The sequence below is a fragment of the Motacilla alba genome, chromosome 2 (assembly GCF_015832195.1).
Source record: "Motacilla alba alba isolate MOTALB_02 chromosome 2, Motacilla_alba_V1.0_pri, whole genome shotgun sequence".
In the NCBI taxonomy this organism is placed as follows: domain Eukaryota; kingdom Metazoa; phylum Chordata; class Aves; order Passeriformes; family Motacillidae; genus Motacilla; species Motacilla alba.
Genome location: NC_052017.1, coordinates 124802887 through 124815132, shown reverse-complemented (window position 1 = coordinate 124815132; position 12246 = coordinate 124802887).

The following is a 12246-nucleotide window of genomic DNA, read 5'->3' as shown; positions in this document are numbered from 1 at the left end:
GTTGTGGCTCTGTCTCCAACCCCACAGTATCAGTTTAGAAATTCTCCTTTGGGATTATCAGGCTTGTTTTATGGAAGTCAGGTCCTTGAAAGCAGCAGAAGCTTCCAGTGCAGAAAATCTACCTAGAGGTAAAACATGAGCTCTGAGTTTCCAAGTATATGCAATGTTATGTGGAGGACAGAGAGACAAAGGATATATTTCACTTTATAGCACTTTAAAGAAACAGACTTTGCTGCCTGCTTTTTGCAAGTGAAGTCAACACTTTTTCTAGCAAAACAGCTATCAAAACAGAGATAAGATTTGTTAAGATACTGACATGATATTATTAAGGTAAATTAGTTGTATCTTGAGGACTGCATATCAGCAGTAAAAGCAGAATAGTTGTAAATATGACTGTCCCTATGACTGAATAAATAATCTTATCACTCCTTCAGTGCCAGGATTTAGGCAATGCTTTTTCCATACAGGTCTAAGTGCACAATCAGAGGTCTCAATGTGTTTTTTCTTTCAGTGCACCAAAGGAAAAAGAGAAGTAGTATTGTGCCTGTGCTTTTTGCTACAAATTACATACTTCAAAGACAGTTTCAGACCTTAAATTGCAAACTGGATATGAAGTTGAAAGGATACTCCACATAGAAAAGTGACTGAGACTGAGAGAAGAAATCCAAATATTTTAGAAAATTATTACACATAGCTACTTCTCACTATTTAATACTTCCTTTCAAATAATTTCACTTTTGTCTAAGCAGACTGTAATTTTCAAAGGCATAATATTGAATTTCCACTTGCTATAAATTTTTGCTTAGATTAAAAAGACTTTTTATATTGGAAAGAAATAATTGTTCTGCTTTCCTAGTTATAAACTCAGCAGATATTTTGATGATTTCTTTCCAAATAAAGTGATGCATATAAATGCCATTTAATAGTGTTTTTATATCTGGTGTATTCAAAGACTGTCAATTTTACTGTAATGGGAAATATGCAAAATCAAGAAGAATTAAAAAGAGTGAGAGAAAATGAAGTTATGTATTGAAAAATCAAGCTGTTTATAAACAACATTCAGTCCCCAGAAATGCCTTGCAATACCAGAGTCAATATTAAGGGACTTGTGATGATTGCATCAGATTTTTTTTTTTGTTGTTGTTTATTAAATGGAGAGGAGATTGAACTCATTTTAACAAGTAAATAGGTATCTGAAAGTTTGATTTTTTTTTTTTAAGAGTAGCCCATTCCTGCCTCAGACCTGATATTTTTCTAAAGAGAGCTAAAAGAGTTAGATGCTCATTTGCTCCGGTATGTCAGGAGTATATTTTGTGGACTTTTCTGAAAATCTGAGCTTGAAGTTGGAGGTAAAAGATGTGTGTGATTTCCTTCCATTGAGTAATGCTTTTTTTAGGGAAGTATTAGATTTTAGTATACTAAATTACAAATAGCAAGAAAGGACAGGAAATGGGAAGATTCAGGTTTAAAAATTAGGTATATCTCCCTAACTGAAGGGCTTGCAGGGTCTTATAATCAGAAGTCATCCAAAAGGTCTCAAATATATTTTTTGTACATTTTTTGAATGTTAAAATTTTGTAAACAGTTAGTACTGTGGCAAAACTGCTTTCACATTCAAGTATGAAAATACAGGCCTATCAACACTAAACAGAAGGGATGTATATGGAAAGCATGAAATTGCAAATAAAGAATATGAACAAAATTTTAAAAAAATTGCTTGGCTATTGGCTCCCTGGTGCCTTCATCTTAGTAGTAAGCCCAGGAAAACCTGATTACTTAACCTCTGGTCCATGCTGTTTTCTAATTACTTCTAATTACTGAATAGTTGTTTGCATCTGATTTAAGCTATTTGAATTAAGCTTGAAAGGAAAAGATCTGTTCTGTGCTTCTTCCCTTTCCTGGCCTCGCATTCCTGCTATGTGTCATCTGCTGGGACTGTGCACCTAAACTGGGAGCAAGCTGGAAGTCTGACCTTGCTAAAACCCCAAAATATGGGTCATGCTTATCTTCTCCTAAAGTTAGAAGATTCTTTCCATTAACTCAGTCAGTTAATTTAACACATCCCACAAGATCAAATGTGGTGGATGCAAAGCACTGGACAACACTGCTGCTGCCTGCGGTAGTCTTCAGCTGGGGAACTTTCTCTCACTTGCAGTTATTAGATTGATCTAGTTTGAGCTTATGCATTTTATTTTACCCTAAAAAAACCCCTAGAGGATTTAAACTTGACACTAACAGTCCTAGCTGTAAGTCTTATCCCTTCCTGTACTCCTCATTAGGGGATGGTGACTGGATTAAGTCAACTGCCTTAAACAAAGATATGTAGCCTGTGTTGTGGTTCAACAGGTTTCTCTTAAGAATAATGTAAGTTAAACTTACATTAGTCTTTAAAAGACTTCCTTTGGACGAAAAACTTGTATCAAATTGGTGACATACAGTTCTCAACCCAACATTAAACAAAACGGAGAAGAAATCTAGCTGGAATTTCTCAGGTTCCCTTCTTTTGCCAGGGCTTGTGAATGCAGGGCTTGCTAATGGGCAGATAATTGGGAACCGAGCTAAGGTCTCATACATTGCCTTTCCTTTAAAGTTTCATCACTAAATAAGTGCAACACATGAAGTGACTAACATCTTCTCTTGAAACTTCTCAGAAAAGTAACTTTTAGTTCAGAGTAACTACAGTAATTCCACTAATGATTTAGTGCATTCTTTATACATAAAAATAAGATGAATCACTACAAAACTGAGTGTGAACCTATGCAGTTTCAACCAGAAAACTCTCTTTTTCATGCTGATAATAAGAGCTGCATCATATTATTCCTAATCACAGCAGGCCAGAAGCCTCTGGTGTGCCCAGTCTAATAGCAACATACAGAATTATCACTAGATTAATTGTAAGTATAAGCAACCAGACTGCAGTGCTATGGTCTGGATAACTGTCTTTTAGCTAAGTCTGAGCATATGAGATACTCTTATGCCTTTTTTTCTTCCAAAGAAGCAGGAAATGCTGGTGTAGTTTCACCTCCTGAGTTATATAGCAGTGTATTTCTATTTCTTGGAAGCATGGGAAGTTCAATATAGGCTGAAACACAATAGTGTTCTCTTGCTTATGCTGGGAGGGGGTCATTACAGCACAATTTTGCTCAGTAACACTAAAAATATACAGTTGTAATATGTCTATCTCTCCTTCATGTCTTTTAAGCTTCAACTTGCTTCTATCAAGTCCTGTTATACGGTCTCTGATCATGTGTACTTCAAGGGTGCAGAGAGAGGTGTTCAAAATCCCCAGGTAAATATTAATGGAATAGCTTGTTTCTACATTCCCTTTGTGCTGTCAGTGTTTAGTTTATCTAATGGAGAAAAAAAAAGCATATGCCTTTCTTAAAAGAATAGCTCTTGCTGTTCAAATATTCTTGGAGTTTTCATTATCCACAGAATGGCTAATACCTTTCTGAATGCTTGGTTTTATGTAACCTAACTCACAAAGAGACAAACAACTTTACAATTATAATTCAGTGAAAGTAGTTCAGATACTGCAGTTCTAACCCTCAGTTTTATATGAGAAGGACTCTGAAACTAAGAGCTGAGGAACAGCTTTTGAAGAAATGCAAAGCCTCTGCATTTCTGCATTTGTATTTTTGGTTTTTTTACTCAAATTCTATAGCTGTAGGTGGTTCAAATCTGTTATATCCTTCTCAAAACTGGTCTCCCTAATGCTGTTTTAGCTGATGATGATCTCAAGAGAAACTTTTGCTGTAGGTATATGAGTATATAAGCATGAAAATACAGTGAACCTAAAGTTTGACAGGGCAATATACGAAACAAGAAGACTACTGGTCATTAATTACCCATGTAGAACTAATAAAAGAATAGGTAGGTCTTTGGAAAAAAAAAAAAAAAAGGCCAATAACTTACAGAAAACATTGTACCTTTCTCCTTCCTGCTTCTTTTCATGCTCTTCCACATGGATGTCCCTGTGACAGCCAGAGAAAGACACAGAGTTCTACTTCACAAAAGAAAGAATGCACAAGATCTCTATATATTAAGAAAGAAACTCATTAGATTTCATGCACAGCAAGTCTCTATGAAACCATAGGTATCTCCTTTACATTATTTTGCTGCTATTAAAACAGAAGGACAAAGAAATGTGCTTGTAAGGATGTCACAGCCCTCATGGTAGGAGTTGCCTCTGGGACTCAGCCCTCCCATCCCTCAAAATGACTGTGTTGGCCAGGGCTGAGTGCTTTTCAGCCAGGTTTGCAGCTGGGTTGCAGGGCTGCTTTGGTGTAACTACTGAGCAAAGTGTCTCTAACTCTGAACCAGAGGTGAACCTGTAATTCAAAAGGAGAAAAAAAAAGTCTACAGCACTTTTATGTTCATTTCACAGTTCATGGTGAGAAATGATTCTCATGTTTCAAGTTCCTACAGTGCTAGGCTGAGAAAATGGCTTTCAGTAGTTTTCTTTTAATTGGGAGCCCAGCAGTACAAAGACGGCCAGGCTGGGGTATATTCTAAAATCACCTGCTGCAGCTTGCACTGTGGCAATAATTGAGGCTAGGTGTGACTGAGGTATAGTTCAACTAATGGCAATGATAGGTGCCACAGTCTGGTGTTCTTTCATAGGTGATAAAAGGATTATTTAGCACATGCTACATCAAATTCTTTTTGTTCAGTGGGTAACACAAGATTGGGGTTTCAGTTCCAACTTTACTTAACTATTATAGGACTTAACAACAACTTTTATTAATTTTTGCAGCCAACTTACTTTTTATAAGATTTGTCCAACCTGGTTTCCAGTTTTCCATGAGTTCCTACAAGAAATTCTCTTTTATATGAACAGATTTTTGGAAACTGTTGTTGATATGAATCTGAATTACTCAGCTACAGATTCTAGTTTTAAAATGTATTCAAAACTCTCCTTTACCTACCTTGGCCCATTTTTACTGGCATCTACCCCCAGTTATCCTATCAAAACATCATGGTAAAAATTGGAACTCTCATTCAGTGACATAAATATCGATAAATATTGAAATGGTTCCAGAACTTACATCCTTCTCAAAACTGAAGTTTTGAGACTCTGAGTAAGTCCTGAGTAACTGAAACATCCTCCTGGAAGTGGCAGGTATAGTCAGGACTATGTGAGCCATATTTCTTTGAGGAGAATCTAAAGTAGGACCTAAAATGGCACTAGACATCTGTGTTTAGTCATCTAAATTGCTTCCTTGGTGTCTCTGTTTTGGGATCCTGAGAAAGGCTCCCTGAGGAATTGAGTGAGTGGTATTGCCATTGACTCCAGTAGGACTCATGATCTCTCGATATTTCTCAGCCATGAAGACTACAACCACTGGAAAACGTCTGTATAAGTGTGTCAGTTCAATCTTGCAGCCCTTGGAGCCTTGCCCTCAGCTGTTGTCCTGCCCACACTGCTTTGGTTTAGGAAGCAAGAAAATGCTCAGTCTGGATCTAGGCTGAATTGCCACAGACTTAATAACTCTGTGTGCCCTGGTCACACAGCTCATGCACACACTCCACCTGTATGCACACAGGAACTCCATCCACCTTATACTTGGAATAATTATTTCATGTATGTTCCTGCACAAAACCTATGTTTTCATCCAGTGGCATTTTGGCAACAGGATAGCCTCTCACACTGCCTTTCAACAGCTCTAATGTCCTTCCTAATGCACATACTTCTGTATTGTGTTCCTTGGGACAAACATTGGTTCCTTGGCAATGTCTTGCTGGTCTCTTCCTCTGGGTCTTCCCTTTGTTCATCTTTCTCCAGTGCCCTTCAGTCACTACCATTTGCTGTTTCCTTCCCTGAAGCCTGTCATCTTGGGATTCATCTGACAATGGATCTCAGGAATATTTCTCTTCTGAGGGAACAGCTGGGATCAGTGCTTACACAATCCCACCCTTCTTGTAGCTCTTTATCCAGCAGCTCATTACATAGCACAGACAGTTCAGAGATGAAATAGACAGGATCAGCTCCCCTCACCACCTTAGAGATCGTGAGTCTGCAGCAACAGACTCCTCGATGCAGGGCTGCAGAATTTTCTGAGATAGCCCTTTCTTATTCTTTCCCGCTGAAACTGTTCCTCTTGGTGTGAACTAAGTGCTCAATGGCTATGAATGAATGTTCATCCTGAATAGGATGAGAGGAAGCAAGCTGAGCATGACTTCAGCAACCTCAGGATTCTACTTGGATAAAAGATTCCTGCTTCAATAAGTGATCATGATGAGAATATTTTAAATATAGACAAGAGATTCTTGTGATGGAGAATATACACAAATGGGTGCTACATTCTGATTCTGGCACTTTCCTTATGCACCTTCAGCATTTTTTAATGTAGACTTTATGTATGTCACTTTACAATAACATGGGAACCCAGCATTACAGAATTTCTGAGGTGGGAAGGGACCTCTGGAGCTCCTCCTGTCCAGCTGTGTTGTGTGGAGCTGAGGCACATCTCCACCAGTACATGCAGAAAAAGTCTTGGCCCTGCTTGGAATTGTGGATAGGCTGAAAAATACCTGAGCTGGTATCACATGTGCTCGTGTAAGCCAACAATAAGTTCAGTAGGAGTGTTTATCTGCTGGAGGGCAGGAAGGCTCTTCAGAGAATTTTTTACAGACTGGATCAATGTTCTGAGGACAACTGCATGATGTTTGATAAGGCGAAGTGCCAGCTCCTGTCCTTGGGCTGCAACAACTCCCTGCACTGTTACAGGGACGCTGGAAAGCTGCTCAGCAGAAAGGGAGCTGGGGGTGCTGGTCAACAGCAGCTGAACATGAGCCAGCATGTACCCAGGTGGCCAAGAAGGCCAATGGCATCCTAGCCTGTGTCAAAAATAATGGTCAGCAGGACTAGGGAAGTGATTGTCCTGCTACACTTGGCACTGGTGAGACCACATCTCAAGTGCTGTGTCCAGTTCTGGGCCCCTCACTTCCAAAAGGACACTGGAATGCTGGAGCATGCTCAGAGAAGGGCAACAGAGTTGGTGAAGGGTCCTATAAGGAGTAATGGAGGTGACTGGGGTTGTTTAGTCTGAAGAAGAGGAGACTCAGGGTGGCATCTTATTGCTCTCTACAAGCACCTGAAAGGAGATTGCAGTGCAGTAGGGGTTGGTCTGTTCTGCTGTATCAAAAGAGGAAATGCCTTAAAGTGCACCAGGAGAGGTTCAGATTAGATATTAGAAAAAAAAATCACTCGAAGAGTGGTCAGGCATTGCAATATGTTGCCCAGGGAGGTGGTGGGGCCTTATCTCTGAAAGCATTCAAGAGGCACCTGGATGTGGCACTTGGAGATACAGGAATGATTATGATGGTGCTGTGCTGACACTGGAGAGATGATCTTTCCAACCTTGTTGATTCTGTGATTCTATAGGCTTCAGTTTAGATTCATTGGCTCAGATCTTTACTAGCTTGTGCGTCCCTCTTACTCTCTGTTACTCTGTGTCAATGTGCTTAATCTTTCAGCCAGGTGCTTTGGAAATTTTTATGTATTAACATATACAGTGTTGCCTAAATTAAAAGAGAAAATGTACTAAAATTAATAGTTCAGTAATTTTTATATTTTTTCAAATCAAAAATATCTGTAAAAAATATGGAAGTAGAAATATTTTTCCTGAGAGGCAACATGCTACAGTAGCATGATTCTTGCTCAATTGTAGTGATTCATTGTAAGAAAAGCCTATACTTTTCAATTGCAAATGTGAGCATAACTTGCTCAGCAGCCCTGCAAACCAGTCCTCAAAGGGGTGCACTTTTAATTTTATGATTTTCTATATTTGCTGCTGAATGCTTTTCTAAATTTTCACCTGCATTGCTATGGAGACCACTAAAATCTGATTATCATTGCTGAAGGCACCATCTTAGCTTGGAGAGAATAAATAATTTTACTTTTGCACAATATTTTCTCTAAAACCTGGTTAACACGGTCAACTTAGAACCATCCCTACTGTGGAATTTGCAGGAAAGGAAAATGTGATTTAAGATTTAAACTACATTACTATGCTGATTATTCACAGCAGTGAAAATTTATACCCAGCTTGATGTGAAATATGTAGTTTAAGAATTTTGCCCATAAGGAAACACAAAGATTAGATGAACTGTAGCATCAGTGTTTTTCAGTTTGTAATGATTTTACTAGGCCGGGGTCCTATGACCCTAAGTCCTCTGAGCTTCTTGCTGTCACCAATGGAGAATAGGAGAAGCCTGTGAGAGCTAAATGACCTCTCCATGTCCTACATCCCTTCTCTGTAGCTAAGAAATGATTCAGACTTCTTCTTCTGTGACTGTTTGAGGTTTGCTGATGAAAAACATTCTCTAAAACCATATTTAAAGAGGAGCTCATAAACTCTCTGAGAGTTTTAGTCCTCTGAGCTCTGTCTCTTGCATCTTCATCCCTCAAGGCGATAGCCCGGAACATGGAGATGGGATGTGCTCCATTTGCATGTCAGCGGGTTGTGTGTGTGCACATACCCATTTGGTCATGATTTGTATTCCTGGGAGGAGACCACTAAACTGCTTTTGTCCTCTCTGAAAAAGCTCATAGTTCAACATATGAGACCACATAAAGGGGGGTTAAGGTGTTGGGTAGAGTTTGAACTTGTCCTCTCTAAAGACATCTTTGAAAAGTGCTATCTGAGGAAGCTTCTGGAAATCTGACATCTGCTTGGATTATTCACTCCCTTGAATAAGCAGGAGCAGCAGATGTGTTCTCCTTGTAGATCTACACTGCATGGAATTTCACAGAGCTTCTCTTGAACCTCAAATTTACATCTGATGGAATGTCATTTGTCTACATGGATGCCCATACACAATTCCATGGACACTGATTTTTGTTATTTTTCTTGTTACTGTTATTCATTTTCTGCTTCCATTATGTTATCTTGTGACATGACTTGAATCATCCAAGTTCAGTGTGGAACAAACTGACCAAAATGAGACCTATAAAAGCTGGTAGCACTCCTGGATTACCGTTTCCCCACCATGTTAGTTTACCAAAAAAATAACTCAGAATTTACAATTCACTTCAACTGATCCTCATGTAATTGCAAAAGAATCCAAATTTCGAAGGTCACTCATCCTTGAAATCAGTACAATTGATTTTTTTATAGCTTGCTGTCAAAAAACATATTTATGTTTCTGAGACAGGACATGATAAACTTTCTCTCTGGAGCACTATTAAATAATAGTATTCAATGAATAGATTTTCAAAACACAATTTCATACACTGGTACTTTGATTACAGGTAATGCAGCATGTCATCACAAACATGGTAAAACTCCTGACATGTATCACTGAAAGTTGTCTAGTATAGAACTAAGAAATGTTTTGATGCTGATTTGCTTGATATCATATGTTACATAAAAATGTGTCCTCTTTTTAATGTAGACTACTGATGGAGACCAGGATACAAAACACTGTCCAGTAGGAAAAAAAAAAAGGAAAGAAAAAAAAATCTAGCTATTAGGAAGAAGTTCTTTAGTTCTTTAAACCTGTGAGGACAGGTTTCACAGAGAAGATGTGGATGTCTCATCCCTGAAAGTGTTCAAGGTCACCTTGGATGGTCTCATGAAAAGTCTGCCCAGGGCAGGGGGCTTGGAACTGGGTGATCATTAAGGTCCCTTGCAACCAGAACCATTCTATAGTTCTATGATCTATAGCTTTTCTATCAATGGAAGCATAGATTTACAATTAATGTGACCACTCAAGTAAACAGATATTTATGAAATCCCTCCCTTGCCTTGTGGATTAAACACCAAGGCCAAAATTCTGAAGAAGGGTTAAATGTTTAATGCGATTGACTACTTATTGCTAAGTGTTGAATTCTTACTAAATTTGACCAAAATCACATGCAAATTTTGAAGCTTACCCCTTGAAAGAATCATCAAAATCATGGCAGGTTGTCAGATGTGAAAATAGATAAGTATATAGGGGAGGTTTCTTCAAATGTAAAATGAGTACAAGTGCAAAACATCCCCTTTCCTCAGTCATTCTGAGGTAAAATCCTTTCAATGCTCATTCAGATCTCAGCACCAGCTTCAAGCTGCAGCCCTGCCATGCGGTAAATCCTCTGTTCCTCCACCATGTTCCACTGTGGTCTTGTTGCAGCAGCAATATTATCAGCAGCAATATAATTTCTTCTTTCTTTAAATAATTTGCTAAATGCTTCTGTAACTACTCATAGAATGAACACCGACCACAGTTTCTGCTCAAGAATCCAGTTGGAGTAGACACTGAAGGTACTCATTTAATGACTGTCAACAGGGATGAGTTTGATTCTTATTTTACACAACTTTAGCTGTCCCTACTTCTAGTAATTATCTAAAGAACAAAGCAATGGAAGGATATTTTTTCCACATATGCATAGCTACATACCATAGATATATTCACATATAGTAATACACCAGTGGAGTGGTTATGCAAAGTTTTTTTCTCCATTATCTTAGGCTGCTAAGTCATGTAGCCAGGACAGTATCAGAAAGATTTAAATGTAACCTTTAGAAGCATTTCTGTTTGGTTAGTGGGATTTATATGTGATGGATGCTAGTTTTCTGTTAAAATAAAGTGTGATACTTGCAGATTAATTCTGTTTGCACAAATGTAGAACAAAAATCTTTCTTTGAGGGGTTGTAGCAGGCCCAGGGCCTGCAAGGGCTCCCTGGTGTTCAGCAGCCTAAGATAGGAAATGCCGAGTCATGACGACTGGACCTTAGAAGCCCCTCTCTTCTGCCTTCAGACCCTTGCCTATCTCTCTGTAAGGCTGTAGGTCACTTTCCTTTGACCCTTACTTTTGGACAATTCCTAAAACCCTGGTAACCTATATAAAGAGCTACTTTTGCCTAGTTTGTTAGAAGAGCTGTCCCTGAGAACCTTTGTAGAAGATCCCAAGACTTTGCTGTGGAACCTCATACGGCTCTTCTCCTCTCTCTCCCTGCATCTGCCTGCCTGTGGCACCTAGCAAGCTATAGAGCTGAAATCACACAATGAGCTGATTTTACTTAAGCTTGCTAAGGTAGCCTGTGGCTGAGACCTGCCTGGGAACTCAGACAAGCCGTGCCGAGCAGGGCTGCACTACCCGGATTCATTGCAGCCCGCTGGGACACCACGAAACCCAGCAGCGGCCACATCAAGGGGTTAATCAGGAAAAAGTACTTATTATAGCAGCCACAAAACTTCAAGCAATTTTTGTTTCAAATAGGTTATTCCACCACCCAAAACCCAACAACTACGTATTCCCTGTAGCACTCAGTATTTTTTCTAAGCAATCTCTCAGAGGATTTTATTCCAAGTTTTCCAGAGCTGATTCTTCTAAGGGCATGGATTGTAAACACAGGGTTCTAACTGCTGTACACAAGTGCCTTTATTTTCTCTTTCTCTTTCATTCTCATGGCCAGAACATTTCATTGCTGAGAAATGCTCAGAGCTACTGTACTAACTTGTCAAGTTGTGCTGGTTTTACCTTGTATTTCAAAACAGTCTTGCTTCCCAACTATACCAATATAATTAAAAATCATTATCATAGACTTTGTGGACCAATTTTCTTTAGCTTACCTGCACAGCAACACCCTGTGAATGGAATGGGGAACTATGAATGAAAAATGAATTTGAACACTGAGCAGAAAATGATAACTATTTTTGACATGGTTTTCATAAATTATGTTCATATTGCTTTTGTCATATATGAAACTTAGAAGCTTCCAAGATTAAGAAAATGCATTTCTTAAATTCAATGAAATATCCCCACTGTGCCTCCCTCTTTCTCACTCCACTGAAGAATTCTCTCTTTTTAGGAAGTCGGTCACATTTCTTGTCAGTCATTTCTTAATACAGTACTGATGCTTAAATTTCTCAAACTATTAAAATGATAGCAGGTTTAACATTTTTATCCATTGTAATGAAGTTTAGTACTTAATATTATGAATGCCTCCTTCTGTTTGGTCTGCTTTGAAAGTTTTTCAAGGACGGTAGAATTACAGAGATTTAAATGCCATTTTTCCATGAGAGAAATAAATTTTTCCTGGAAAATGTCTTAGAGTCACATTTTAAGAGAAGAAATTGCAAAACTGAATTAGTGCATAAATCAGAGAAAATATTTATTTACAGACATGTAAAAATTATGTTACAACATTTTAAAGAAAACTGTAATGAACCATCAATCTGTTCTAATGGGCAAACTCTGAATGTTTCAAATCTAAATTGCAGTGGCACCAATTAAAAATAGGACTGCTAACAAGA